Genomic DNA, 26,837 nt, shown 5'->3' with positions numbered 1-26,837 from the left:
TGAGTTGATCAAAGCACTGATCTAAGGATATTGCAATATGTCATTAGGATTATTTCTATGTCCCTTTAGCAGGATAAGAGTAGTGGGTTTCCCCTAGGACCATGGTTTATTTAGTCTATAGTTCTTGCCCACTTCAGCAGTGTGTCACTTATGGGTTCCATCTCATGGAGTAGGCCTTAAATTCAATGTTACAAAGTTGTTGGTTACTCACACAGTACTTGTGCCACTATTGCATTAGGATATCTTGCAGATGGACCATTATTGTAGGTCATAGGGTTTGCAGCTGGGTGACATTGACCTCTCAGTATGTGAATACTAGTCAGGAGAGATGGAACAATTTAACCAGGCACCAGCCTGACTTCTCCATTTGGTGATGAATGTAAATGGTGCTTTACCAATGAGAACAACCAATAAGTCTTGCACTGGCGTGTGATGTTTGGGGGTGTTCATGGGACCCCTTTGTTTAGACTCAACAAGATATGACATACTTATTCCTGGTGCTGGAGGTTTCAGTTGATGGTGTAGGATGTTTAACTGGAGCATCTGCTCCCCTGTTATTCGATGCCTCTAGTTAGATATATTTAAGGAAGCTTCTACAGTAGTAATTTCTACATTTTTAAAAATGGTTTTGATTGCTAATTGTCCCTCTGCATATTTCCTTTCCAACCTCACCCGTATTTGCTCCTCCTAGTCTTGGTTTCTCTTTACTTCTTCTTCACACTATATTCTACTTTCCCTTCTCTAGGAGATTGTCCCCTTCTCCCCTGGTCCCTGTGTACCTAACACATACAAAAAACTTGAGAGCTAACATCCGTGTATAAGAGAATGTTTGTCCTTTGGGGTCTAGGTTACCTCACTTGGGATATTGTTTTAAAATACTCTAATAGCACATATGAGTTCACTCCCAGGGAAAGAGACCATCAGACATCTGGAAAGTAAGTATATGAGTGAATTCCACCTTCTTGTTTCAGGTGCAATTATACCTTGCAATATCTGGTCTAGAAGGAGCCAAACTTGATGGAATCGTCTTACTTCTTGTTTTAAGAACCCCGAATGTGAAGGCAGGAACTCTCTTCTTCTTGTGGTTCTGATCATAGAATTTAAAGACAGATCCGGTGGTTGTGTGTTTCTGTTCTTAACTAAAATATCTTACTTATATTTAGAGGGTGCGAAGAGATGTCACAATGGTACACTTTGGGTGTGAGTGGGTGCACATGTATATGTCCATGCATATCCATATGTACCTGTCTATGGACAATCTTGGGTGTCATTTTTAAGTGCTGTCATATATGTATATATGCACATACACATATATACAGATAAGTATATGTATACATATGTATACATACACACACACACATATGTACACACATTTATTTATTTATTTAAAAATTTTCAAGACAGGGTCTCTATTCCCTAGAACTCACCAAGCAGGTTAGGTTACCAGTGAGTCTCAATGATCTACCTGTCTCTGTTCCCAGGTCTGAATTATAAGCATGCTGCCACATAGGGATTTTTATGTGGGCTCTGGGAGTTCAAGTCAGATTCTTGTAGTTTACCAGCTGAGCTCTTTCCCCATATCACAATGGCACACTGGGTCTTAGTAATGCATTGTCAATAGAGTTGGCCCCGATTCCTAAGTGCAAAGCCTTTGTCTGATCTCTTTGAAGTGACACTTGGCATACAGGCAGGGCATTGGTGGGGTGGCTGCCTTGTTTAAGAGCTCCTTTCTCCTGCTTTCCTTTTCCCAAGCTCAGCTGTTTGCTGGGGCTGGGAGTCGGGGTGCTGTTCTCTTGTGGATAACAGCCAGCCAGGTTGGCTCTGCTGCAGCAGCCGGCAGGCCTTTCCTTAGGTCTGACAATCAGCTAGAGATGAAAGCGGCTCTTCCTTTGAAAGTGGTGTCAATGGGCAGGCTTTCTGAGCCGGAGTGCACTTTGCAGAGGTGCCCTGCATCTGCCCATGGCTGTGACTTTGAAATGAGACATACTTTAACCTTGAAAGTTGAAGATATGGAGGGGGCAGGGTGCTGAACAGACTACCAGATGCTGTGGGGTTGTTTCCTGGCCAAGCTCTGTATTTATCTCATCTGCTTGTGGGCCCTAGAAATCAGAGTAGAGAGTGAAGTAGAACTGGAGGTAGCTGTGTTTCAAAAATGTCAACAGAAAGCTTATTTCTCTGTCCATATTCAATTTGAATTGGCATATGGGCATCAGGTACAGTATTTGCTATTTCTTCTCTGTCTCTCACCTTGCCTTCTTCCTTCCCTTCCCTCTTCCCTCTTGTCTTCCTTTCCTCTCTTCTTTTCTTTATTCTCCCTCCCTCCCTCCCTCCCTCCCTCCCTCCCTCCCTCCCTCCCTCCCTCCCTCCCTTCCTTCCTCTTTCTCCCCATACCCCACTCTACCCTTTCTCCTAAACCCTCACCCTTCCCTCTTTCAGGATCTCACTGAACAGCTCCGCTGGCCTAGAACTTGCTGTGTAGGCCTGTCTGGCTTTGAACTCTTAACTTTCCTGCCTCTGCCTCCCAAGTGCTGAGCTCACAGGCACTCGCCACCATGCCTGGTTTGGGAGCTTCTTTCTGAGAGAAGACTCCCTGCTAAATGAATATGACCTCAGACTTGTGGTGGGACATTTCTGATCATAAGGAAGATATGCGGAAAGCAGGTGCTAGGTTTGGGGACCTTCCCTGGAGATAATGGATTTATTATGTTATAAAGTGCTGGGTGTGGTGGCGCATGCCTTTAATCCCTGCACTTGGGAGGCAGAGGCAGGCAGATCTCTGAGTTCGAGGCCAGCCTGGTCTACAGAGTGAGTTCCAGGACAGCCAAGGCTACACAGAGAAACCCTGTCTCGGAAAAAAGAAAAAAAAAAAAAACCCAATAAAGTGCTTTCCCTTACTGGCCTGGTTTCCATTTAGTTTTCCATATTTCCTTCTGTGTTGAAATGTGAAGGATGGAGTGACGGGCCTGTGTTTTTCCTCTTCCACTCTGCCTGCCTTCTAGAACACAGAATGTAAATAGTTTTGTTGTTTGGACAAGTATTAAGACTTAGTAAATATTTTATCAATACCATATACGCTCACTGGGGATGGATGGTAAACAGATCTGTCTGGGCCCACAGAAGACAAGGTGCCAATTCTTGACTCTGGAAGCAGATGCTTCCGTCTGCCCAAGGTTGCCACCTGCCTTATTTCTGGGAGCTTCTTTCTGGGAGTCACCTCTCTTCTACTATTGGAATAGGAATTGTATCTGTGCTCTGCCTCAGATGAGGTGACAAGCTTCCTAGGTGACTAGGCCAAGGTGACTTAAAGCTTGAGTTAAGGTCAGAGGTCCTATGTTAGAAATAGCAGTTATTTTGGTGCCACTTGGTAAACAGTGTTGATAGCAGCCTATCTTCTACCTGATACTAACCTACAGGGTGTTCAAACAAATGGCCTCTTTGCGATTCTCATCAAAATCATTCTAAAAACAAGTTGCCAGAGTACTCGAATTTCAGAACAAAGGTTATAAAAGATACCTTAATCTTTTCTAAATAATTTACTGTGGCCCTTCTGCTTGCCATTCAGTCTCCTGGCTATATTCCAGGGTGCTAACCTAGGGCTTGGATCTTTACATTTTAAATTACTTCATTTACCTGCCACAGGTGAATCCCTGCCCCCTCCACCTTCTACCCTCTTGTTATTCCCCCACTTCTGTCCTCTCTCCTCTTCTTTCCCTCCCTACCTTTTCAGGCAAAGTCTTGCTTAGTAGTTCAGACTGGCCTTGAACTCAGATCCTCTGGAGCACTGGAATTACAGGGTGCATGCTCATGCCTAGCACAGTTCTGGTTTTGTTTTTTTCTCTGAAAATGTTTCTTAGGCCCTTGCCATATTTGAGGCAGTGAGGTCACAAGGATGATGACCTCTAGATGACCTCTGCCCTCAGGCAGTCCTGTCACTATGAGGAGCTGACATATTAAGACTCATGTTCATTTCAAAGTTACAGGTGGGACACACAAGTAGTTGGAGGTTTTACATGGAGGGACTTAGGTTCAATCTAAAAGATTCCTGTGTTTTGAATGTGGGCAATATCTTTAATAGTCCCACATGCAATCTTGAGAGGTTCCTTGGACTTGTAAGAGGTGATGTCTAAGAGGTTCTTGTGTCTTACGGATATGACTTCAAAGGCTTGTTATGTGTTCCTGGTAGCCTGCTAACACAGAATCCCTGTCATTATGTCTGGTGACCTCACTGGAGTGGTGTAGTGCTCCATTTTAAATAGAACCTTCTGCATTTTAAGCTGTGGATGTGTTTTCTCTGTCTAGGTTATCCTTGCTCTTGTGATGTGAAAGGAGAGCTGACTAATATAAGAATGAACGAGTGGTTTGTTATAATCTTGATCTTCTCTCTCCCCTCAAAGACTCATGTGTTCAAGGTTTAATCATCTGCCTGTGGCACTATGGTGGGGTTCTAGAAGCTGCAGGAAGTGGGTCCTTAGGAAAGGAAGTGAGGTCAATGGGGACACACCCTTAAAAGGGGGGTACTGACATTGCATGCCTTGCTTTGCTTCTCGGCTGCCTGGAGGTGAGTGCTTTCCTCTGCTGATCCTTTCCCTTCACTGTGGTACAGTGCCTCTTTACAGGTTCCCAAACCACAGGGCCAGGCAACCTTGGACTGAATCCCCTGAAATCAGTGGGTCAAACAGGTCTTTGCTCTTTTGAGTGATTTAGCTCAGGAACTAAAGCACAGCAAGGGAGTGCTGACTGGTAGTTGGCCTATGAGTAGCAACAGCAGAGGAGGGAATCCCGGGTTCTAACTAGCATTTGAAAAGGAAAGTGAAAATCACACCTTCTGAAAGTGGCAGGGCTGGAGTGTGGGTGGAGGCGGTAGTCTGTAAGTTCTAGGAGCTGAGACTGGGAATTAGTCGCCTGTCCTCAAAATGCAAATGTGTTCTGTGCCCCTGTGTCCAGCCACCTGCCTGTTTCCATTTCCTTCCTACTGTTATAGCAAGTCCTTCCTCTTTGATTGCCTGTGCATCTAGCTCAACAAATACAACAGAATAATATTCCAAAGAATTATATTCAGGTTCTAAGGGAAGTTTTCTTCTAGAAACTAAGTTTGAAGGCTTCAGGAGTCTGTGTAGACCTCCTAACTTTTGCTCACATTTTGTATGATCAAGTGTGGCAGAAAGGAGACCTAAAAAAAAAAAAAAAAAAAAAAAAAAAAAAAAGAAAAGAAAAGAAGAGAAAAGAAAAGAAAAGAAAAGAAACCAAGACCTGCCTGTAATTATTCTTCTCAGGGTCAACTGGAGATACTTATCGCTCAGGGAGAGCTCATGCTTACAGTGTAGGATGAGGAACCAGTGTTTGAAAGCAGTTGGCGATCTTTCTCTGAAGAGAGCTGTAGGAAGCAAGAACATCTTTGTTTTTCTGGCATTGTGGACAGTGGCAAACCCCTTTGAAATAAACCATATCTACTCCCATCCACAGCCTTCCAACTGCATTATATCTATGTTCCAATTCTTGGATAGCCCCTGTTCACTGTAGGTTTAAGACTTTGATGGCTATCAAAGTATCGGAGAACTGTCATAAAGATACCCAGTATCAACATAGCGTGAGTACTACCTCCATTCTGTAAGCTGGCAAGGAGACATGAAAGAAAGAGGAAAGATGATTGACATCAGCAAACAAACACACACCCTGATGAGACCTGGTCTTGGGGTCTTGGAGTTCAATGGAAGAGCTAGAGCCTGTGACAGCAAGAGTGGACTTAGGCTTTAAATGTGAAATGCTTTGTAGACACAACCCCCTTAGTGCATGACAGCCAGCCTCTGAGGAACCTGACAATGTAACTGACCCCATGCCTGTATGACACTGCTTCAGGGGAGTCAAGTTCAAAGAAGGTTGAATGTCTGGCTTCCCCACAGGAACTATCCTTTCTGCAGCCTCTCATAAATACAGCCCAAGTGCAGAGACACTTTGCAGCAAGCTCTCCTCTCATGGCTTTGGCCCTTTCCCTTTCCTCTAAAGAGGAGCCTACTGAAGTCGCATGATACCACTTGGGAGTCAACAATGAGGATGTCACCAAGCTCCAACCAGCCACAGAAACCTGTGGGTGTGGGTGTGGGTGTGTGTGGGTGGGTGAGCTTCAGGATTGTTCTGACCATTTATTTAGACAGCAGTCATTCCATTTATACTTAACTTGTATGAAACATTGTGTGAGGCGCTGCTGAGAGATTAAACATTAAAAGGCATGGTTATTATTTTTTAAACAAAATGAAAAGGGATTTTTTTTTATTCCTTTTGGCAAGAGAATATGCAAATACAAAAATCAGTACCATGCATCCACTCTGATTGAATGTGGATGGCTTTATCTGGCAGAGCTTGCTGGAAGATTTTTTTTTTTTTTTTTTTTTTTTTTAAGGACAGAAGGGAGGCTCTATGGGCAAGGAGTCCATGTATCTAGAAGGCTCCCTGTCCACCTGGCTTACCCTGTGTGTGTTTGTGTGCAGTGTTGCATGTGTATGTACCATTTATCTGTATGTGTTTATGTGTGCAGTTTCCACTGTACTCATGTACTGGTGTGTTTGGGGATTGTGATCAAATTCCAAACAATCTTGGGGAGATTCTGGGGAAGTCTCCCCCACATTCACTCTTGGGTTAGCCTATGGTCACTGTTGATGTCCCGAGGTAGGGTCAGTGGTGAAGTCACACAAGTATTTGAAGCCTCTAGCTTGAGTGATTGTTTCAAGTTAAGCAAAGAAGTGAGTGAATTCATTATCGTGAATTGGGGATGCTGTGTTGAGAAAAGTACTCCAGGCACTTAAGGCCACAAAGGCCCTGATGTCACCTATGGGTCCTTGAGCACGTTCCCTGGCTGCCAGCTCTTCTTTTCCCTTCCAGGATCCTAGGACAATGTGTGAGGGTCAGGTATGAACTGTATGGTGTTCTTAGAGATCAATTCATTGTCTAAGCTCCAGACTTTTTTTTTTTTTCTTCATTAACGCTGTCAAATCTTTGAGAGGATTTCATGGAACCAAGCTAGCTTTTCAAAAGTTGAAAATGTTAACTGAGTCCAATTTCCTAGCTTTGGCTAAAATAAAACAAAATAAATCACACTATGATTCCTTTTGTCTACTTTTTGTCTACTTTTCTTCCTGAGCATCGTGATGATTTAGCTTACATCTTGAAGATCTCAAATTTAGTCCTAAACATGGCGCTCGTTCATGGGTATCCTGGACTATATTGTACAAGAGGCAAGCCAGGCTTAGAGACAGGAGTGATTAAAAGTGGTTGATCTTGAGGTTTTTTTCACAGCACAAAGTCCTTCTGTGGTTAGTGTTAAATCTGTCCTCTGCCTGCGGGAAATTATCGGCAGTTTAAGTGGATTTCAGTAAGTAGCAAGAAAGCATAAACCAGTAGGGCTCTTAAATTAACCAGGCTGTTTTCTTATCACACTTTATAGTCAGCCATAATTAAACCCACAGCAAATGGCAGGAAGGGTTCACATGATAAAACCTTCCCAAGTCCTTAGGGGTCAGGTTATAGAAGGCCATCTTTATGGTCAGGTGGATCATTAACTCAGAAAGCATCCAAGCAGTGGCACGAATCGCCTCTCTGAGACCAACTTGGTGAACCAGACATCTCAAAGGATGCTGTTGTGTGCTTGTTAGATTCTTAAAGAAGAAACTGGCTGTTTCCTTTTAGACTCATTATGCCCCACAATAGAGTTTCCTGTTGAGGATTGGGAGAATTGAGCGCATGTCAGAGGCAAGACAGCATTAATTGCAAGTGTGCATTGTATTTTTTTTATTTATTTATTTTTTTGCATTGTATTGATGAAGTGAGGAGAATGGGCCTCAAGGAAAGGATGTAAATTGTGAATAGCGTGAGGTTCACCCTCGTGTGTTGCTGAGCCATGGCAGACATCTTGGAACATTTCATGACAAAATTGCTCTCCTGAAAAATAGTTTCAACCATCATCTCTTGTCACTTAGGCTTATAAATTCTGCTTCTTCAGGTTACTCCAGGATCACTAGTCTAGAGACACAAAGGTCTCTGAACTTCTCTTCAAGATCATCTGCCCAAACCCTATCTTCCCTCTATCCTCTGATTTGTGATGACAAAAGTGTGTCATGCTGCTTTCATTTACTTAGTACTTATGTCTTTGCTTCTGTTTAGAATCTGTTTCCTTCTTGGGACACATGCTCTATAATTTTAGGGTCCATAATGTCATCTATGTATGCCCTACCCACCCCACCCCTCTTGGCATATACAATGTAAATACTTAGCCAAGTACTTAGAAACTCAAACTTGCAGATGCCGCTTCTCATCCTTGCGGACTGTTTCCATGGAGGGATTCTTTCTGGCATTTCTTGGGACATTTTTATCCTTTTCCAAATAACTCCCTCACCCTGTAAGCAGTCATAAACCTAGGGGGGGGAAACCAAGTACTTTTCTTGAAATTCCATTTGACACTTCGAGACCGTTATTGGTTCTGAGTAGTCATCTGATGTCAAGCAGAAAATGTCAATTAACTGTAAAAGGGAAAGATCAGTGTTTCTGTCCCTAGAAGGGAAGGGTCTGAGAGACATGGCTGCAACCAAGGCAGCAATCATCCTTGATGTGGCTATGGCTGTGGCTGTGGCTGTGTGATTGATGTGTTAGTGGTCCTGTGTGTCACTACTGGTGAATCTTTCCGAAGTAAACACGAAGAAGCAAATGGGTGTGGTGTAATTTGTACTCGAAGAAATGAGATGGTTTGAAGGCAAAATGAACCTTTAAATGTGCCTGTTTGGACACACGATTCTGTTAGTGCTTGTCAGGAGAGCTAAATGTTTCATTATTGCTGCTCAAGAATGTTTGGTGCCATTGTCCAATGCTGAGTAGTTTCTAGAGCACTGTGATAATACTACTACATTCAGACAACCCTCCATCTGTCTGTCCATCTGTCTCTCTCTCCTTCCTTCTCTATTCCCTTCCCTCCTTCCTTCCTTCCCTTCTTCCTTCCCTCCCATCACTGTATGATAGTGGTTCTTAGTCTTCCTAATGCTTTTATCCTATAAAACAGTTCATGTTTTAGTGATTCCCCAACCACAAACTTATGTGTTGGTACTCCATAACTATAATTTTGCTACTGTTATGAATCACAATGTAAATATCTGATATCTAGGATATCTGATAGATAAATGCAAAGGGGCTGAGAACCACTGTCCTAGGGCTTTACCTACTGAGCTACTGTCCCAGGAGAAGAGAAACCTTTCTGTGAAGAAGGAAGGAACATTCTCTGTATGTTCCTTCAAGAGCTGGGCATAGCTGCCTGGAAGATATCAGATGCCCTTCACAGAGCTATGCTCCATTCAAGGGAAGGGAAATCAACCTCTATGTCCCACTGGTAAAGCATGTCTGCACAGGGAAGGGAGGAGACTATGTCATTTAAACTGTGTTTATGTCACCTTTACCCTTTCGAAAATCCCCAAATCTTGTCTGGATTCTTGTGGTAGAGGGAGTGAGGGACACAATGTCATCTTAACTATTAATGCCTCTACTGTGCTCTGGGGTCATCTGTTGGTCCTTCTCCATCTGTTGAGCCTCCCATTTTCTATGAAATATCTCCACCAGGGAGGATGAGCCTCAGTAGAACTATGCTTCTGTCATAAGTCTCTGTTCTATTGGACAAAAATCATTTCTGTGGCTGACGAGTGGGGGAAAGTTCTACAGAGGTGGGAGGAAGTGTTCAGTATAGAAAACTGAAGTTCTTCTGCGGCTCTTCCAACCTGGTTTCATGAATGTGGATGAGTGAATGGCAGGACCATGACATCGCTTCATCTACAAAGCTAACTTTTGAAAAGTAGGAGCTGTCTTAGTAGGGGCCTCGCTCCCCATTTATTCTGGAGTGCACCACCCACCTCATAGTCTCTGAGCTATCTGATCTGGCTCATGATCTCAGGATCTGGTCATGGTGCATTAGGGGCCCCTTCCTTTGTCTTGGAGCTTCTACCGTCAGCTCATTCCCTGAAATAAACCAAGTTTCTTTCATCTATGGATGCATTCTTTCCAGTCCTTCCTCTCCTTTCGAGCTTCTTTTATTTTAGATTTTTGTAAGCAGTCTGAAAGGCACAAAGTGTTTGGTTTTAACTTGACCTGCTTTATTGTTGCCCACCCTGTCCTTTGCTTGGCCATTGTGACCGTTCAGCTCTTTTAAGTAGGTAATTAACTTGCATATGTGCTTTTTAAGCCTTAGATAATGCATATCTGTATTTTGTACACTTACATTCATATTTCAGAGTTGACTTAAAATGATATATATTTGTGAATAGATTCTACTTAGTTGAGGTTCACCAATTCCTTGTAGAAAGTAGCCCTGTTTAACTTTACATTAAACATATTAGCCCAAATTAACTTTATATCAAATACGTGCACAAACCTAAACCCAGAACTTTTCTTTTTTACCTTGAATTGCTTTCTGCAGCAGGACCTGCTTCATTTATGCATCCGAGTGTTGCCTGTATTGAAGACTCTTTGCTGAATTAAACTTTGGCTCTTATAGAGTGCATCAAGAGCTAATTGACAGTATAGATTTGTTTACTGGGACATGACATCACAAGGACAGGTTGGCATCACCCACCCCATCTTTGTTGTAATGAAAATTGTACGCACTCTGGGGCATTTTGTTTCTGGAACTCTCTTTGACTCTTAAAGATGTTTTCAAAATCTTAAGTAATGGCAACATACCACAAATGGAGGAAACCGCTCAAAGCTTAGAGCCCAGCAGTCCCAGTGACATTAGGCAGGAGCATGTAGATGAGCCTTCATTTTCTTTTATCTTGGCCAGTAAAATCCTTTTAGGAGAAACTGAGTGTTGCTAGCCTGGAACACATAGCAGCTTGTAGGGGAAGATGAGATCATGTTTTTCTACCACGGAGGAAACTTAATTATTAGAAATTCCAGACTTTCTAGGGGACTCTGACTCATGTTTTCAGAGCACATTCTATCCAACAAAGCATAACGGTCACAGGACCATCTCTTTTTCCCTCAGCCTAGGCCCTTGGAGCAAAAGTGCTTGCGAATGTGTGTTTTTCTTCCCTTGGAGTCCTGTGTGAGTCCCTGCCTTATTTCTTTTACCCCCTACCCACGTCTTCAATCACTAAACTTCACAGGTGGAGACAGAAAGTGCACTTCAGCATTCCACACCCCCTCAAGCGGTGAGTGTGAGAATCAAGTCATGCTCACCAGGCCACGCGCTGCAGTTTCATGCTTTTTGACTGGTGTCTCATCCGTATTACCAACAGACCCAATGTGCTTGATACTGATGGACCCTTGCTGTCTGACTGCTCACAGACCTTTGTTTATGCATCCATTGCTTTAATAAATACGTGTCCAGTGTCTTTTAGTGCCTAAGACTGCTTAGGCAATATCCCAGTGAGACAAAACTCAAAATCTAAATCTGCCGGAAGCTTTGTTACTAGTCCAGGAATGGACTATTAACATGCTAAGCAAGTATAATATCTCTTTTCCTTTATATACTCTGTAACATAAAATTAGGACCAATAGAGGGTTGGTGGTAAATGGGAGTGGAATAGGAGTATCAGAAACAGGTTGCCACTTGACTGGGTGGCATGACAAGGAGGGCTCACTAAAAAGATGGCTTAGCACAAGCCATGTGGCACTCTAGGGGAAGCGTGATTTTTTTTGAAAAGAACAGCAAGGGTGGATGCTCTTAGGTGGGAGTTGCTGGTGTGTTGTTAGCTGAAAGAGAATCAATGAAAGTGAGGTCCAAAACTATAGGGTGACATATCATTTGTGGCCTAGAAGGACACCATACAGCCTGGATTTTACACTGAATGAGACAGGAAATTGCTGGAGGGTTTTGCACGGAGAGGCAATCTGATTTAGCTTTTAAAGGTACCACCCTGGCTGCTGGGTAGAGATTGACTAGGGAGTTAAAAGTCAAAGAACGAAGACCTGATCAGAATCGACTACAGAACAAAGCAGTGATGGGTTGGAGAGATGCTCAGACATTAAAGGCTCAGGCTTACAACCAGGAGAAAGTCTAGTGTTGTTTTATAGTAGGGATGAGAAAAGTGGAGGCTGGGAGGGAAGGAACATTCGGCTTGGAAGCTGACTAGAGTAGCAGGAAGAAGAATAAAAGTATCATTAACATCTACAAAGGTCATGGGAAGAGTGGGCTGTGGGGGGCTTCTCAGGATCAATATTTGGCTGTTAGAAATCTGATACAGATTTTGCGGTGCTTCTGGGTCGAAGAGAATGGAATGGAATGGAATGGAATGGAGTGGAGTGGAATGGAATGGAGTGGAATGGAATGGAATGGAATGGAATGGAGTGGAATGGAATGGAATGGAGTGGAATGGAGTGGAATGGAATGGAGTGGAATGGAATGGAATGGAATGGAATGGAATGGAATGGAGTGGAATGGAATGGAGTGGAATGGAATGGAATGGAATGGAATGGAATGGAGTGGAGTGGAGTGGAATGGAATGGAATGGAGTGGAATGGAATGGAATGGAATGGAATGGAATGGAATGGAATGGAGTGGAGTGGAATGGAATGGAATGGAATGGAATGGAATGGAGTGGAATGGAATGGAGTGGAATGGAATGGAATGGAATGGAATGGAATGGAGTGGAATGGAATGGAGTGGAATGGAATGGAATGGAATGGAATGGAATGGAATGGAGACATCGCTTCCACAGTACTTGCTCAGATCACACTGTGAACATCAACACTTCTGTCTGAAGCTGGAATCTACTTGAGGGTTCAGGCCCTTGTCTTCTTAGAGGCCTCATGCCTTTCCTCATTTCCCACATCCCCAGTAGCTCTGCCAACTCTGGGATACAGGTTGCACCCTCATGGCACCCTCTCATTTACTGTGGACCTCATTCCTCCGTGCAAAGTCTCCCTGTCCCAGCCTCTGAGACTGTTTTTATAGCAACTTCTCCTGCGCGCACCCCCTCCCTTTTTTATTTGGTTTTTCGAGACAGGGTTTCTCTGTATAGCCCTGGCTGTCCTGGAACTCACTCTGTAGACCAGGCTGGCCTCGAACTCAGAAATCCGCCTGCCTCTGCCTCCCGAGTGCTGGGATTAAAGGCGTGTGCCACCACTGCCTGACAGCAACCTCCCTTTTAGGTGGATGGTCCACACCACATCGTGGCCTCTCAGTTCCTAGACCTGTTCATTTCTAGCATCTTTCTTACTTAGAATTGTGCTAGCCAGCTACCCACTTACATGATCAAATGCTTTCTGCACCCCAACAAAATTTGAAGAAACCAGTGATTGCAAATCATAACACTCAGGCCTTTACCAAATACATTGAGTCTTCCAGCTTAATCAGAGAATAGCATCTAGAATCACTTACTGGCCACATTGAGTCACCTGATTTCTCAGTATTTGGTAGGTAACCAGTCTTCATGCTTTTTTGTTTGTTTGTTCTTCTATGGGTTCCTTGCTCAGTCAGAAGTATCGTCTTTACATTTTTTGGGGGGAGGTCATCTTATTGATTCTTCAAGCTTGTTACTCAAATGACATTGACATTGTACCATTATTACCCATGACTGGACTCGACTGCAGATCTATTAGCCACTATGTCTGGGGGAGGTGCCTGGACCTCAGTATTTTTCCATGACACTCCTAGGTAGTTCTAGCCTCTAGACAGCATTGAGAACTCAGCCCATGAACTCAGCTAACCTTGTTCTGCTCATAGCTGAGCTGGCTGAGTCTTAAAGACACCACAGTGGAAAAAAATGGATTCCACTTGATGCTTGCTTCTTTGCTCCCATGTGTTCCTAGAATTTTTACCACTTATCTCTGTAAGTTCCCTTCTCCCTCTGAGATGCTATGAGTACCATGCTGCACTTACTCTCCCTTCTCAAGTCTTCCCCCTCTCCCATGTACATTCATCTGGTAGCTTTAGTATTACTGAAAAAGGTAGAAAGCATCATATGGGGGCTGCTATCATTTGGAACTTCATGGTCCACCAACACTCAGGTCTATGTGCAAAGATTTGTTCTCCAGCAGCATGCTGTAGATAGATGGTTAAAGTCTTTAAGAGGTGGAGCCTAGTAAGATACTAAGTCATTGGAGGTGTGGCATTTAGGGAGTCTCAGTCTCTTCTCTTCCTCTTTCCTTTTGCTTGCTACCTATGAAGAGAGTGGGTTTGCTTAGACATACAATCTTACTGTGATGTGCTCACAGCATCTTGCAGTGATGAGACACAGATCATGAACTTTTGTAAGACCAAAAAAAAAAAAACCATTATATATGTGTGTGTGTGTGTATATGTGTGTATATATATATATATATATATATATATATATATAAAATATGGCAAGGGTTTTTTTTTTTATAGTGATGGGAAGCTATCTAACATGTAGCAACCCTGTCTTGTTTGTTTGTTTGTTTTTGTTTTTCGAGTCAGGGTTTCTCTGTGTAGCCCTGGCTGTCCTGGAACTCACTTTGTAGACCAGGCTGGCCTCGAGCTCAGAAATCCCCCTGCCTCTGCCTCCCAAGTGCTGGGATTAAAGTCGTGTGCAACCATGCCCGGCGCATCCCTGTCTTTTATCTGTTTCTCTTCCAAATGTTGACTATGACCCTTTTAGTTCCCTATTCTCCCAGTCATAGTTACAAGTTTCAGGTATTCTAGTTCCTGATCTTTCTCCCAAGAGACTGTGAACTCTGTGGATAAGGATCAGATTTGTTTACTAGTGTAAACACCATTTAGCCCAGGCCCACCTAAATACTACTGAGTTGAGAGGAAGCACTGCAATATTTATTACATGAAATATTTAAGCTATGTCTTGATTCTATGAGTTAACGGGAAAGATATAATTGACACTATATATTAATTTAATAGTTCCAGAGAGGTTGGAGAACATTCTGGTTCAGAGACCCTGCTTTGCAAAGGGTTCAACCTGAAGCAGATCCAACGACTTTATCCTGAACACTCAGTGGGGAGCTCAAGAGGTAAAGCTAGAACTCTTACCTAAACTAGACACATTGTATAACTAGTCATATGGGATAATTAGTAATATTGGGTAACTAGTCATATAGGTTAACTAGTCATGTTTGGTAACTACAACCTGTACAAAGAGCCAAACACTGTTTGCCCCTTTCTAGTGAACTTTGGTTCAGGAATTTGTTCTCAGGGCAAGGTTTCTTCTGGGCTGTGCGGGACTTAGGGCTGTATCTGTATTGGCTTCTATTTCTTCATCAGGTTCTGATAGAGATGGGGTTGGCCCCAGGAAGGAGCCACTGTGGAAAGAGGCCAGCCTCGCAAAGCACAGAACTGAATTGTTCTCGTCTGTGCATTTGATACTTTCATTTCAGAAACCTCTTATTAAGAGCACTTTGCTAAAAATAAAGTTTCTAAGATACTGGGAGACATTAGAAGCAGAGTGCCTATGAGGCCTTACATTATGCCTGTCACTGTATAATCACAGGCATTTTGACAAAGGTGCCATTGAAGCAAGAAACAGGAGAAAGAGAAGCAGCGATAACTTCTTCCATGTTAAACTCCCAGACGATTCATGCGAAGATTGGTTCCAAAACAGAGCATTTTTTTCTGGTGTGAATTGGCCAACTGCTCTGGGACAGTCCCCAGATGTGGATTTCTATGTGGCATTTCTGGTTGTGAGTTGTACAACTTCAACACACACGTGTGTGTGTGTGTGTGTGTGTGTGTGTGTGTGATTAGTTTTCAATGGGTAGATTATGGAGAGATTTTTGTGGTTATACCAAGCATTAGGAGGAAGAGTTATTGCTGCCATTTGGGAAGACTTCCCCAAAGATCTGTATATGAAAGATTTGGTCAGTAGCATCTTAGCATGGTGGAGTCTTTAAGAGGTCGTACTAATGGAGGAAGTTGGGCCACTGGGTATCACAATTAAAGAAGAGACAAGAACCACGGTTCTTTTTTGCCTCTTTACTTTCTGCTCACCATACAATGAATAGTCCTCCTGACCTTGCGCTCTCACCAAGAGGAACTATTTCCCTATAAGCCCAAGGTAACCGGACCAAGCAACCATGGACTGAAAACTCTGAAATGGAGAGCCAACAATAACACACCACTTTTGACTTTGATCACCTCGGGTTATTTTAGCATGTGAAGGTGATCAACTGCAGTTAGAAAGTCCAGCAGGTCTGTCCCTCCAGTTCCAAATGTAGTCAGTGTGCAGTGTGCACACATGGGTGGCACTGTAGCATCCCTTGTGAGGACAGCAGCCATCTTGGTTTCCCTGGGACTGATGGGTGACCTTCAGAGAGAACTCTGGGAACTGGCTATTCTGAGCACTGATTCTTGTTTGAACATGGCTTATTTTTCCTCTCCATGCTGAGAGAGAGAGAGAGAGAGAGAGAGAGAGAGAGTTAGTTCTAGACCTAGGTTCTACCTTCTCATCTGAATGAAGCACATGACTGCTCCTGGGTGTGGTGAAGGAGGAGGTTTATTGTAGATAAAATTAAAGCATTGCCAGAGGCATCTGGAAGGGTCCAGAGTAGTCATGGCCAGACTGAGCCATGTGAGGAGAGAGGGAGATGGAGAGCAGAAAAGGAGTCACCAACCAAGAGTGGGGGCCTAGGCCAAGAGACTGACATAGCCACAATAGCTAAGTTACACAGGGGCCAGAGGAACTGGGGGAAGGGCAGCCCAGCCCCTGGGCTGGAGAGTTAAGGGTAGAGGGCAGAGTATCCAGGAGGACCCTGTTACAGGTAGGGACTGAGGGATGCTGGGAGGCCAGAGCCTGCTTTGATGTGCTAGTAAGCATCTCAGCCATTTGTTTGAGACCTAACAGCATCTGACTAACATTAATTCCATGGCCTCTGTCTCCAGAGCAGCTGTTAGACGTGTCACTGTGAATAGTGAGGAGCTAGCCTGCAGATCTGCTGGAACCACTTAGGTATTTTCTTATCAGGAAGATTATTGCAATTTTATTGGCTCCACATAATCGTCATCCAGTACTTACCCTTTTCCAGTGCAGACTTAGTATATCAACCAGGCTAGTTTGCCATTGATCATGCAACTCACAGAGAACATGTGAAGCTTATGTGTCCTCCCTCCCTCCTTCCCTCCCTCCCTCCCTCCCTCCCTCCCTCCCTCCCTCCCTCCCTTCCTTCCTCCTCTCTCTGTGTAGGTCATTTCTACTTTTGTAAACCATGGAATTAAAATTTCTTACATTTAAATTATGTCAACATATAATATCTGGCACTCCAAGCTTCTCTGTAAAAATAGATATGTACAGTGATATGTTCTCATATAACTGTCTCTAAACTCTATATCATAAAATTAGGCTCTTATGGCTACCCTACTCACCCTTTTGATCTTGTTTGCTGCTTTTAATCCTGGGCACTGTTGAAAAATTACATAGGAGATGCACCTTTTGAATCGTGCAGTCATTACATAAGGTGGGAATGATTTTTCCAGATAGTTTTGAAGTCTTTCTAGAAAGTTCTTCCCACTAGCTCCCACTCCTTAGGGCCCCCCATAATCTTCTAGTAGCACCATGGGCCAGAGGCCAAGCCTTTTGGGGGACATTTTACATTTAAGCTGCAGATGGTCCAAGCTTCAGCAATAGTTGAGATGAAATCATTTCTAGCCCTAAAATTGTGGGTCAAAATAATTCAGAGTAGTTTCCATTCAGATAGAACATACGACTGTCCTTCATGAAAGGAATATGATTGTTCTAACTATTTAAAGATTAATGGGTAATACTACTCACTGAAGATAATAACCAATAACTTCAATGTTTTATTAAAAATAAAAATGTCCTTCTATGGCATAAAATGTACAAATACCTTGTCTCCATGGTCATCGTTAGAATTCTTCCCAGTTTAAAAAGCATTGAGGAATATGGGGAAAGAAAGGATGCTGCTTTTGATCAGAATCACCTGGCGCACGTTCTGTCTGTTTCATTTTGAATTGAAAAATAAGAAAAACGATGACTGTGCTTTTCTTCCCCAGCTCACCTTGCTGCCCTTAGGTAGGTTACAAGCCGAGCAGTGGGGGCTGGAAAACATCCCAAGCATTAGATTCATCTCAAAGTGAGGCATGAATTATCCTGACAAAATATAGCTCAACATTGGTAGTTAATAGCTGGCCTATTCAAGTTTGTGTCAACATGAAAGGGCTTTTTATCTTGTCTCTGTTTTTATTCAATGTAACACCACAGTGGGACCCTGTAGGGTTAATTACAACCTAATGAATGGATGGATGTTCTTCACATAACTGAGAGCTATTTCCAAGCATAAGTCACTTTCCAAGGCCACTCAGCTGACTGACTGTCCACCAGGCAGTACAAATGCCAATATGTGGAGAAATTCACTGCTTTGCTCAATGACCATGGACACAACTTTCCCACTCAGTGTGTCCAGAGCTCTGTGTGAGGCACTGTGGAAACATGGTACTTTTTTATTGCTTTCTTTGATCTGAAAGTTTAATTGGAAAAGCAAAGTGTTCACTTAAAAAAAAAAATCCATAAAGAGCCAAAGCATTCAAGAGAGTTTGTGGTCATTTGCCAAAGTTTAGCCAACTCTCCAAATATTCCCTGTTAGGATGTACAGTGTCACCAGAAGCTCCCAAAACTGGTGACCATGGATGCAATCATGGGCTAAAATAAATCTTTTGTCTTTCAATGACATGTATGTGTAATTTCATAGTGATAGAAAGCGGAATCTATCACACACACAAATATCACCTCTGATATATTGGTAATGAATTGAACTGAGGTAAGGATTTTGATCCAATCTGTACATGATCATTCAGTTGCCTCTGTGTGTGTACAGCAATGTAGTACAGAGCTTGTACTTTAGCCTTCACAGCTTATATAGTCTTGCCTCACCTTGCTCTGGTATCCTAGTAACATTAGGTAACCCCAGGGGTCTGGTTGTGTTATAATTAAAACTCATTTACAAAACCTGGTCACAACAGGGTTTGGTCCCATGGCCCTTTGCCAACCTACCCTCGAGAAGACGCTATAGTTGCTGAGCTTCTGCTGATGTGAATATGGAAACAGGAAGTGGTCCCATTGATCCCAGATGTCATCCATTGGAGAGCTGTCGTGAGCTGTCTGCTGTGGCTGTAGAAGAAGGAAGTGGTGTCATGGATACTGAATAGCAACCAGGGAAGAGTTGGGATTGTGACTTTCATTATTGGTTGGTAACATGACCTAGATATAAGAGAGTCTTAGTTAAAAATGCCTGTTGCTGTCTACATAAATGATTGCAACCCAGAATCATTTGTACACAGTTTGAGCATCCTAGATGCTCTGAAAATCCAGTTTGAAGTTTTGTCACAGTTCATCTGTGGTCTCCTTGAGTGGCAAAACCTTGGCTTGAGTGTACGTAAGGCTCCATGGAATCCTTGCTTGTTCTGGTTAATCAGAGAGTTACTCTTTCTAGTTGATGGGATACTATGCATTTTATGCCCCTTAATGAGAGAGGTATGTGCACCAAGTTAGAATGAAATCTCCACACTTCTCCATTCCCCAAACCCTCTGACATAGATTTCTGATGAGAGACCAAAGCTATCTAAACCCAAACTCTTTGTGTGTGTGTGTGTGTGTGTGTGTGTGTGTGTGTGTGTGTGTGTGTGTATGTGTGCTGTATGGATGGAAGATTGTCTAGAGATGTGTGCCTGAATGGCAGCAACGAATTAGTCTAATTAAGCAATTGGACCAGTGACTACTTATAATGGAGGAATCAGCTTAATCAGCTGTGTTAAGGAAGAGATAAGACTCAGATGTGAAACCCAGGTAAAGCCAGGAAAATCAACATTAATCTTTTTTTTTTTTTTTTTCTACAATGGCTGTCTCGCTACTAAAGCATGAGGGTATTTTGTCAGTGAATACTGTTGCTGAAATGTCCATCCATACGTAGTGGTGCAGATCTCTTTCTGGTCAATAATCGGCTTCTACAAACCTAGTTACCTCTGCAAGTGCATCCAGGTGTGGCGTATTGCCGTGAACGTCAAGGGCATGCATGAGTCACTGGGTCTAACTAGCTCTCAGGGCTCATTAGAGCTAGAAGTCAGATGAATTGGATTCTAGTCTCAGCTTTCCATTTTCTAGCCATGTCTGGAGCTTGGCTACTGCTCATCTATAAAATGAGGCCACCGACCAGCCTACATCCCTGATTTGCACACACCCCTCCTTCTACTGGACCACACTGCCCTCATGAGAAAAGAGGTTTTATTCACTTAATACATTCAGTCTTTAGTCTCTATCTGTGTTGATAGATTGAACTGAATGAATGCCAGGTTCAAGGACTCACAAAGACACTTAAAGGGACTTAGAGATCATCTTAATGCTTTGTCTTTTGTTGATGAGGAAACTGAGGTGGGCATGGGTTTCCTTAAATACCCAGACACAGCACACTGTTACTAAGTACCATACTGACATTGTTTCATAAGTCCGACAGCATCTCTGTGAATGTGGTACATCAACCTAGATTTCAAAAGTAAGGCCAATGACTTTCAGTTGGACAAAAAGCAAGGCTGCTTATAGTCAAGTGCTGCCGCTGTTGAATGGGCCCCCTTCAGGATGCAGGTGTTGCCCGAATGATGGACTTCTGAGTTAAGGGCTTTAAGAGATAATTATACTGGGAGAGCACCATCCCCACCAATGAGATGAAAGCCCTCAGAAAACAGCTTCACATTGGACAGTGGTTCTCAACCTGCCTAGTACTGTGACCTTTTAATACAGTTCCTCATGTCGCAGTGACCCCAACCATAAAATTATTTTGTTGGTACTTCATAGTTGTAATTTAGCTGTTATGAATTTTAGTGAAAATATCTGATAGACAGGATATCTGATATGTGACATCTCCACCCCGCAATGAGGTCATGACTCACAAGTTGGGAACTGTAGACACAGGTCTTAGCTCTTGGAACATTTTTTCCTTCAGCCACATGAGGACACAATGCCTGCCTTTCCTACCTCTCTGGAGGGTACATCCTTCTCAGGGCAATGCAGTCTGCCAGCACTGTACTTGGATATCCTAGCATCCAAACCATGAGAAAGAAATGTTTGCTCTGTGTAAATTATACAGCAGTACAAACAAGCTAAGATCAATGTACTTATCAAAACTTCTGAAACAAATGAGCAATTTTATTATCTGTGTACTTTTAACCTACAGTGCAAAATGATAAGAAGAAAATGCTTAAGTATAGGTGTATGAAAGTTAAATTGTATTGTTGTTTTTTAATGTCAAAGCAGTAAGAAGGCTGTATGGCTTGCATCTTAGCTTGTGGGTGGTCTTGACTAAGCATCTCTTTATGCTGAATATCTGGCCCACCTGCACTTCTTTTTCATTCTTGGAAGTGGCCAAAATCCGTTTTCAGAGTTTTACTATTGCTAATGCATGGAATATAATTTTTTTATGAGATGACAGCAGGATCTATTAAGGAAGAACAGACTTCTCCACCTCTCTTCCTCTCCAGGTCTGATTTAATTTTATGATACTTAAGTTCCTAAAAATGGTTACACACACACACACACACACACACACACACACACACAATGTGTAGTATTTGTATGTACTCTGGATTGTGAACCAAGTTTGTTCCTTTTTCATTATTCCTAGTAGTTTTCTGGACACCATAGATCCTAAAATGTTTTAATATGAATCATGGTAGGACTCTTGGCATTATTTGTTTGTGTTTTGTTTTGTTCTGAGACAGGGTTTGGCTCTCTTCCTGCCTCAGTCTTTCAAGTGGGATGATGGGCAGGTGCCACCACCCCTGAAGGCTGGGTTTTGATATTGATTTTTTTTTTCTTTTAAGGGACATTTTTCAGCTAACTTATGAGACTCGTCAAAGTTCACAGTAGCTGTTCTGTTAAGGTGTAACTATTCTGAGGACTTGTGCATAGCTCAGGACATCACCATGACATTTTGGCTTTTCCTGGTGAATACTCGGTTCCTTTTCGTGGTGATACTTCACAGCACTTCCAGTGTCTCTTTTATAGACTTTCATTCTTGTTCCAAGACTGATGGTGGCTTGATGGAGATCTTTTGAGCATCCTTCATTACTTAATTTGTCTTGGCCCCAAAATTCCCCTTTCTTCAGTAACCTTATATCCCTGTTGTTTATTCTGCCTGGTGAGCACTAGTCCCTGGCTTGCCTTTGTTTTCACAAGCCACATATTGGAAAGCGCTTCTAGGCAGGAAGCCAGGGTGGGTCTGGAGTTTACCTCCCGCATCACATGGACTTCAGCCTTGAGATGCGTGCTGCTCTGCTAATGGCTGAGAGTGGTTTCTACAGGTATTTTGTGAATCTAATGGAGTTTACTGTGGTAGGGTGAAGTATGACGTTATATCAGGGTTCAAGTTTGATGTCTCTCCCACATTTTCTGAATTAAATCCTGGGTGTGGGAGCATGCTACTTCAGTTCTTGGTTTATTTTATATGTCAATTTGTCTGGGACATGAAGTTCCCAAGTTAGACATTATTTCTAGGAGTGTTTATAAGTGAGCTTCGGGAGGTTGGTCAAACAGTTGAATTGGTGGTCTGGTCCTCTCTGCATGGCTGGGTGTCCACTACTCTGAGGCATGACTAAGGAGAACAGAAAAGCAGAGTGGGTAGGAATTCACTCGCTTTGTCCAGCAGAGTGGGCAGAAGATGTGGTCTTCTGTTCTTGACTATTGGGTCCTATATTCCTGGCCTTCTGATTCTTAGTACTATGTCATTGCTTTTCCTGGGACTCCAGCTCATAGACAGCTTACAGGGGCTCATCAGTCTCCGTAATTGAATGAGATAATTCCTTACAGTGAACCCTAACATATACACCATATAGAAACATAACTATGTACAGATCTGCTATGGGTTCTGTTGCTCTGGATCACCTTACTAATACAGAAAACCACTATCTGGGACAGATGAATGAACAGTGGGTCAACTATATGATATATAACTATATGATATATAACTATATGATATATAATATCTCTACAGATAGATGCTATTAATGTATGTGGTGTGATGACATGTCGATTATAATTTCAAAATAATATTGATAAATATAAATGATAGACATGTAAAAGGTTATCTGTATTTTCTATACTATGGTATAAATGTACATTATTTAAGTTAGGCATGGTGGTACATGCTTAGAATTCTTGCATTTCAGAGGTAGAAGCTGGAAAAATTCCAAGTTTGAAGGCTAGCCTGGTGTACATAGCAAATTCTAGCTAGAGCTAGACCAAGTGAGAGACCTTGCCTTAACACCCTCCTCCCCCATTTTTCTTCCCTCCGTATGATTTGTATTGACGATAAAAATCACAGATGTTTGTGCTATTACTATGTTTTGTGACCTTAATTTGATATGATTTTAAATTCATAGTTTATTTTCTATAGTATCAAACCTGCAATTGTATCTATTTTGGTTTAAATTAAAAAAAAAAAGAATGAACCCCTTTGGCTCAAGTACCTAAACAACTTAGTTCTCAGTTAGTTTGCCTGTGGTCCAGGGAGTCTTGCTGGAGGGGATGATCACCAGAAGTGGGCTTTGAGATGCTCCAGCCTCATCCAGCTGGTAGTGCTTCTGTGTGAGGTTAAGATGTGATCTTACAGTGTTCCGCTCCTATAGCCATGCCTTCCTCATCATTCTGGATATCTAGTCCTCTAGCACTAAACTAAAACAAACTATTCTTTAAGCTGCTTCTGACTATTTCATCACCAGAACAGAAAAGCAGTTCAAAGACGTGGCCTGTGACTATTTTTATTTCATATATTGTATTTTTCAAACTTAGAAATTTCATCTCATTTGTTCCTTTATATCTTCATTTTATGGACGTTTCTGGCTACTGCTACTATATTTGTTGTTAAAGGACATATAAAACTTTAGTAAAAATGTATTTTTCTATACAAATTTATAAATAACCTGAATGTTAATAGGAGTTATTTTGGGGTATAGATAGATGATGCAGAATTCTTTTTTCCTCTTTTATTTTTTTCCCTTCCTTTTCTAGTATTTCTTCAGTGAGCGTGCAAATTACAGAGGTTAGACTGAACTGAAAACATATTAACATTTAAATGGCATACAGAGAAAATATAATATTCTTTACAATATTATGTAAGCTTAAAAAGTATGTTGTGCAATCTTGTGTTCATTATATTGTGTCAAGGTAAAATGAGTAAGCAGATGTGCTAAAATGGTAACTTTCTTTAATGATGGAAAAGCAGTATGATTAAGCATCATTTCAATATTTAGCATAACAATTTTCTCAATTTTAAAACACTTGATATTCTCTAAATAAATCTATTTCAGATACAAGGAAGTCATTACTTTTTGAAATGACTATTTATACAAATAGCATACCTCTAAATACAGTATGCCTGTGTCTTATTAGTGTAGTACAGTTTTTGTAGCATTGGAATTCACAATGATTATGTTCTGTCATTGAGAAGAGATAGTTCTTTGATTGTTTTTATAGTTAACTGTAAGTATCTATTATTTAAACGCAGGCAGTATGTCATGGGAGCAGGTTAAGTTCTTGTTCTTTTTCTCCCTTCAGAGCTTTGTTAACCACCACTAGGTAGCCTTAAGTTGTAAACCAGTAATGCCTAACTTCCAAGTTAGGAAATGTCATTTTTTTTTCATCCATTATTTGAGATAATAGAATCTGCTCTCTTGTAGCCGTTTGCCCTTCTGCTCATGTGAAACGGTGGCATGGACAGAATAGTCCCCTAAGGAGGAGGCAGATCTTTGGGTTAAACAGCAAATGTTGTTTCAAGGAGAGCCATTTAAACATTCGGCAACCATGGGGCAAATGGACAACAGATGAGTCTCTGATAGAATTCCAGCCACAACACCTATTTTCTCAAAATGGAGCCATGGCAACTTGAGTTGTCTGCAGAAGCTTGTCTCAGACTGGTGAGTCCTTAGATGCCTCCACTGGCCCAGGAAAGGGTGGGTTCACCCTCTGTCTCATGTGAGCAACTACCTCTGGCCACCAACCTGAGTATGCTCAGGGATGCCCCCCTGAGTGACATAGCCACTGCTTCCACACAGCTCAGTATGTGAAAGATTTCCACCATCACTTCAGATCCTCTCCCTACATGCCCTTTATCTCAGCTGCATAGCTACCTGAGCAGCCCCCTCTTGGGCTCACTGCCAAACATAAATTGTCTTCATAAGCCAGACTACCTGCTTTTAAGAACTTCCAAGTTGTCTGGCTAATAACCATAGAGAGGCATGTAGTTATGAGAGGATAGTCTGAATTTCACAAAAGAATTTAAAAACTGGAGTAATTGGCATCCCCTGTCCTCTGGCCTACACAGAAAGAAAAGGAGAATAAAGAAGAACCTTCTTAGCTCTTTAGGCCTGTCCCATCCAGAGTCTGCTTTTCCACATCATCTGAAATAATACTTTTTTTTTTTTTTACTGTGTGAATTTATTCTGGGAATGTCAAATATCAGTTTGATGGTGCCAGTCATTGTTAGCATTGATTATGAATGCAGCTGAGACATTTTCTCATAACAACAAATCCTAGTAGATGCTCCTTTCGAAACATGAAGTGAATTATGCTCTAGACACTCAGGTTTGAAACAGTGTATGTGGAGTCATGTACATCTATAACAAGGAACATCCATAAATGTAGGTATAAAATCTACCCGGGATTCCTGTGACTCTCCGTATCTTCTTTAGACCCTACAGCTATCAGAAGCACCGCTATGTCGCAGTTGGTTTATTGAGAGAGGTACAGGCAATAGAGGATTCAAATAAATTTTCCCGGGGCTTCTGGGGGCTTCAAATAATTTCCCCAGCACAATAAAGAGTAAAGCAGACTCTGATGTCCATTCCAGCCACAGGAGACTTCTGGAACCTCAGTAAATATCGGAACTGCATCTGGGCTCTTTGCCTACACTCTTTTTCTTTGCTGACCCTGTTACCCGAATAACCTGGGTTCGCTGCCAAAGAGAAAACGCTCTTCATTATTCAGATTACCTTATTCCAAGGACGCGAGTGTTTGCTACTAACTGTGGAGAGCCACAGAGCCATAAGAGGACAATGAGAACTAAAAAACAAAACAAAAACAAAAACAAAAAACAAAACTTTAAAAATTGGAGTGACTGTACACAAAAAGTCAGTGAGGCAGCATGTTGCTTAGCTCTTGTCTGTTTTATGACGTGCCCCTTCTGCTCTGATTCACACGGTCTGTACCCTATCCCCATTTTTTTCCCATTCAGGACAACAGAATCCTGAATTCACTTTGTTGCGTTGAACCACCTGATTAAAGGAATTCAAGTCAGAATACAAGTCCCAACCAAATGTAGAAAGTAAAATTTTCTAAGGAGACTCTCTGGTTTTCAGTTTTCAACGATTGCTTGGTAAACTTAAATTGTCAGGCAAAGCATAGGACTACTTTACAGAGCCCCGCCCCCCCCCCCCCCAACCCCCGTGGGATCATGGGATCAAGTTCCTCTGACCTCAGATGTTCATCTGGCAGGCTCTGTAGTGAGAGACGTGAGGGTGCTCTTGCCTCTTGCACAAGAATGTAGACGAGCTTATTTATATCTCCAAGGGGAGCTGACCTTCCTTGCCTCTCACATTTGCACTCCTAGCCTATAAGCGTCCTCGAGAGTTCCGGAGGACACGAACGTACTGAGCAACGGAAGGTACACCCCACAGAAGAGTGGGTTCCTGTAAGCCTTCCTTGAATGTGTGGTATTTCACAAGCATTCCTGTGGGGATACAACCAGATCTGAAAGGGGCACAGGAGAAACATGGGTCTCAGCTTTGTTTGCTCTGTTTTAATTATGTACAAGAAAAACCTTGATTTTTCTTTCCTCAGTATCTGTGGGCTAAAATTTCTGAACCTTGAAGATTCCGATGCAATCATTTGCAACCCATAATGGGT

The 26,837-nt window shown here is 42.3% G+C and overlaps 2 long non-coding RNA genes across 3 annotated transcripts; both read right to left on the bottom strand.

The window, feature by feature from the left end:
• Positions 1-1,359: 1,359 nt before the first annotated feature.
• 4930517M08Rik (RIKEN cDNA 4930517M08 gene) lies at positions 1,360-3,857 on the bottom strand. Its single transcript, NR_130984.1, has 3 exons — positions 3,720-3,857; positions 2,896-2,992; positions 1,360-2,099 (listed from the first exon to the last, which is right to left on the bottom strand). It is a non-coding gene; the product is annotated as an RIKEN cDNA 4930517M08 gene (long non-coding RNA).
• A 1,459-nt stretch (positions 3,858-5,316) lies between these two features.
• Gm34259 lies at positions 5,317-26,458 on the bottom strand. Of its 2 annotated transcripts, none has more exons than XR_876346.1 (3): positions 26,407-26,458; positions 18,942-19,058; positions 5,317-5,374 (listed from the first exon to the last, which is right to left on the bottom strand). It is a non-coding gene; the product is annotated as a predicted gene, 34259 (long non-coding RNA). The 2 variants fall into 2 exon arrangements; XR_385135.2 differs by lacking the exon at positions 5,317-5,374 and adding an exon at positions 15,918-16,318.
• Positions 26,459-26,837: the final 379 nt, after the last annotated feature.

The sequence above is a fragment of the Mus musculus genome, chromosome 17, assembly GCF_000001635.26.
Source record: "Mus musculus strain C57BL/6J chromosome 17, GRCm38.p6 C57BL/6J".
In the NCBI taxonomy this organism is placed as follows: domain Eukaryota; kingdom Metazoa; phylum Chordata; class Mammalia; order Rodentia; family Muridae; genus Mus; species Mus musculus.
This window is presented reverse-complemented; position numbering and strand designations above follow the sequence as displayed.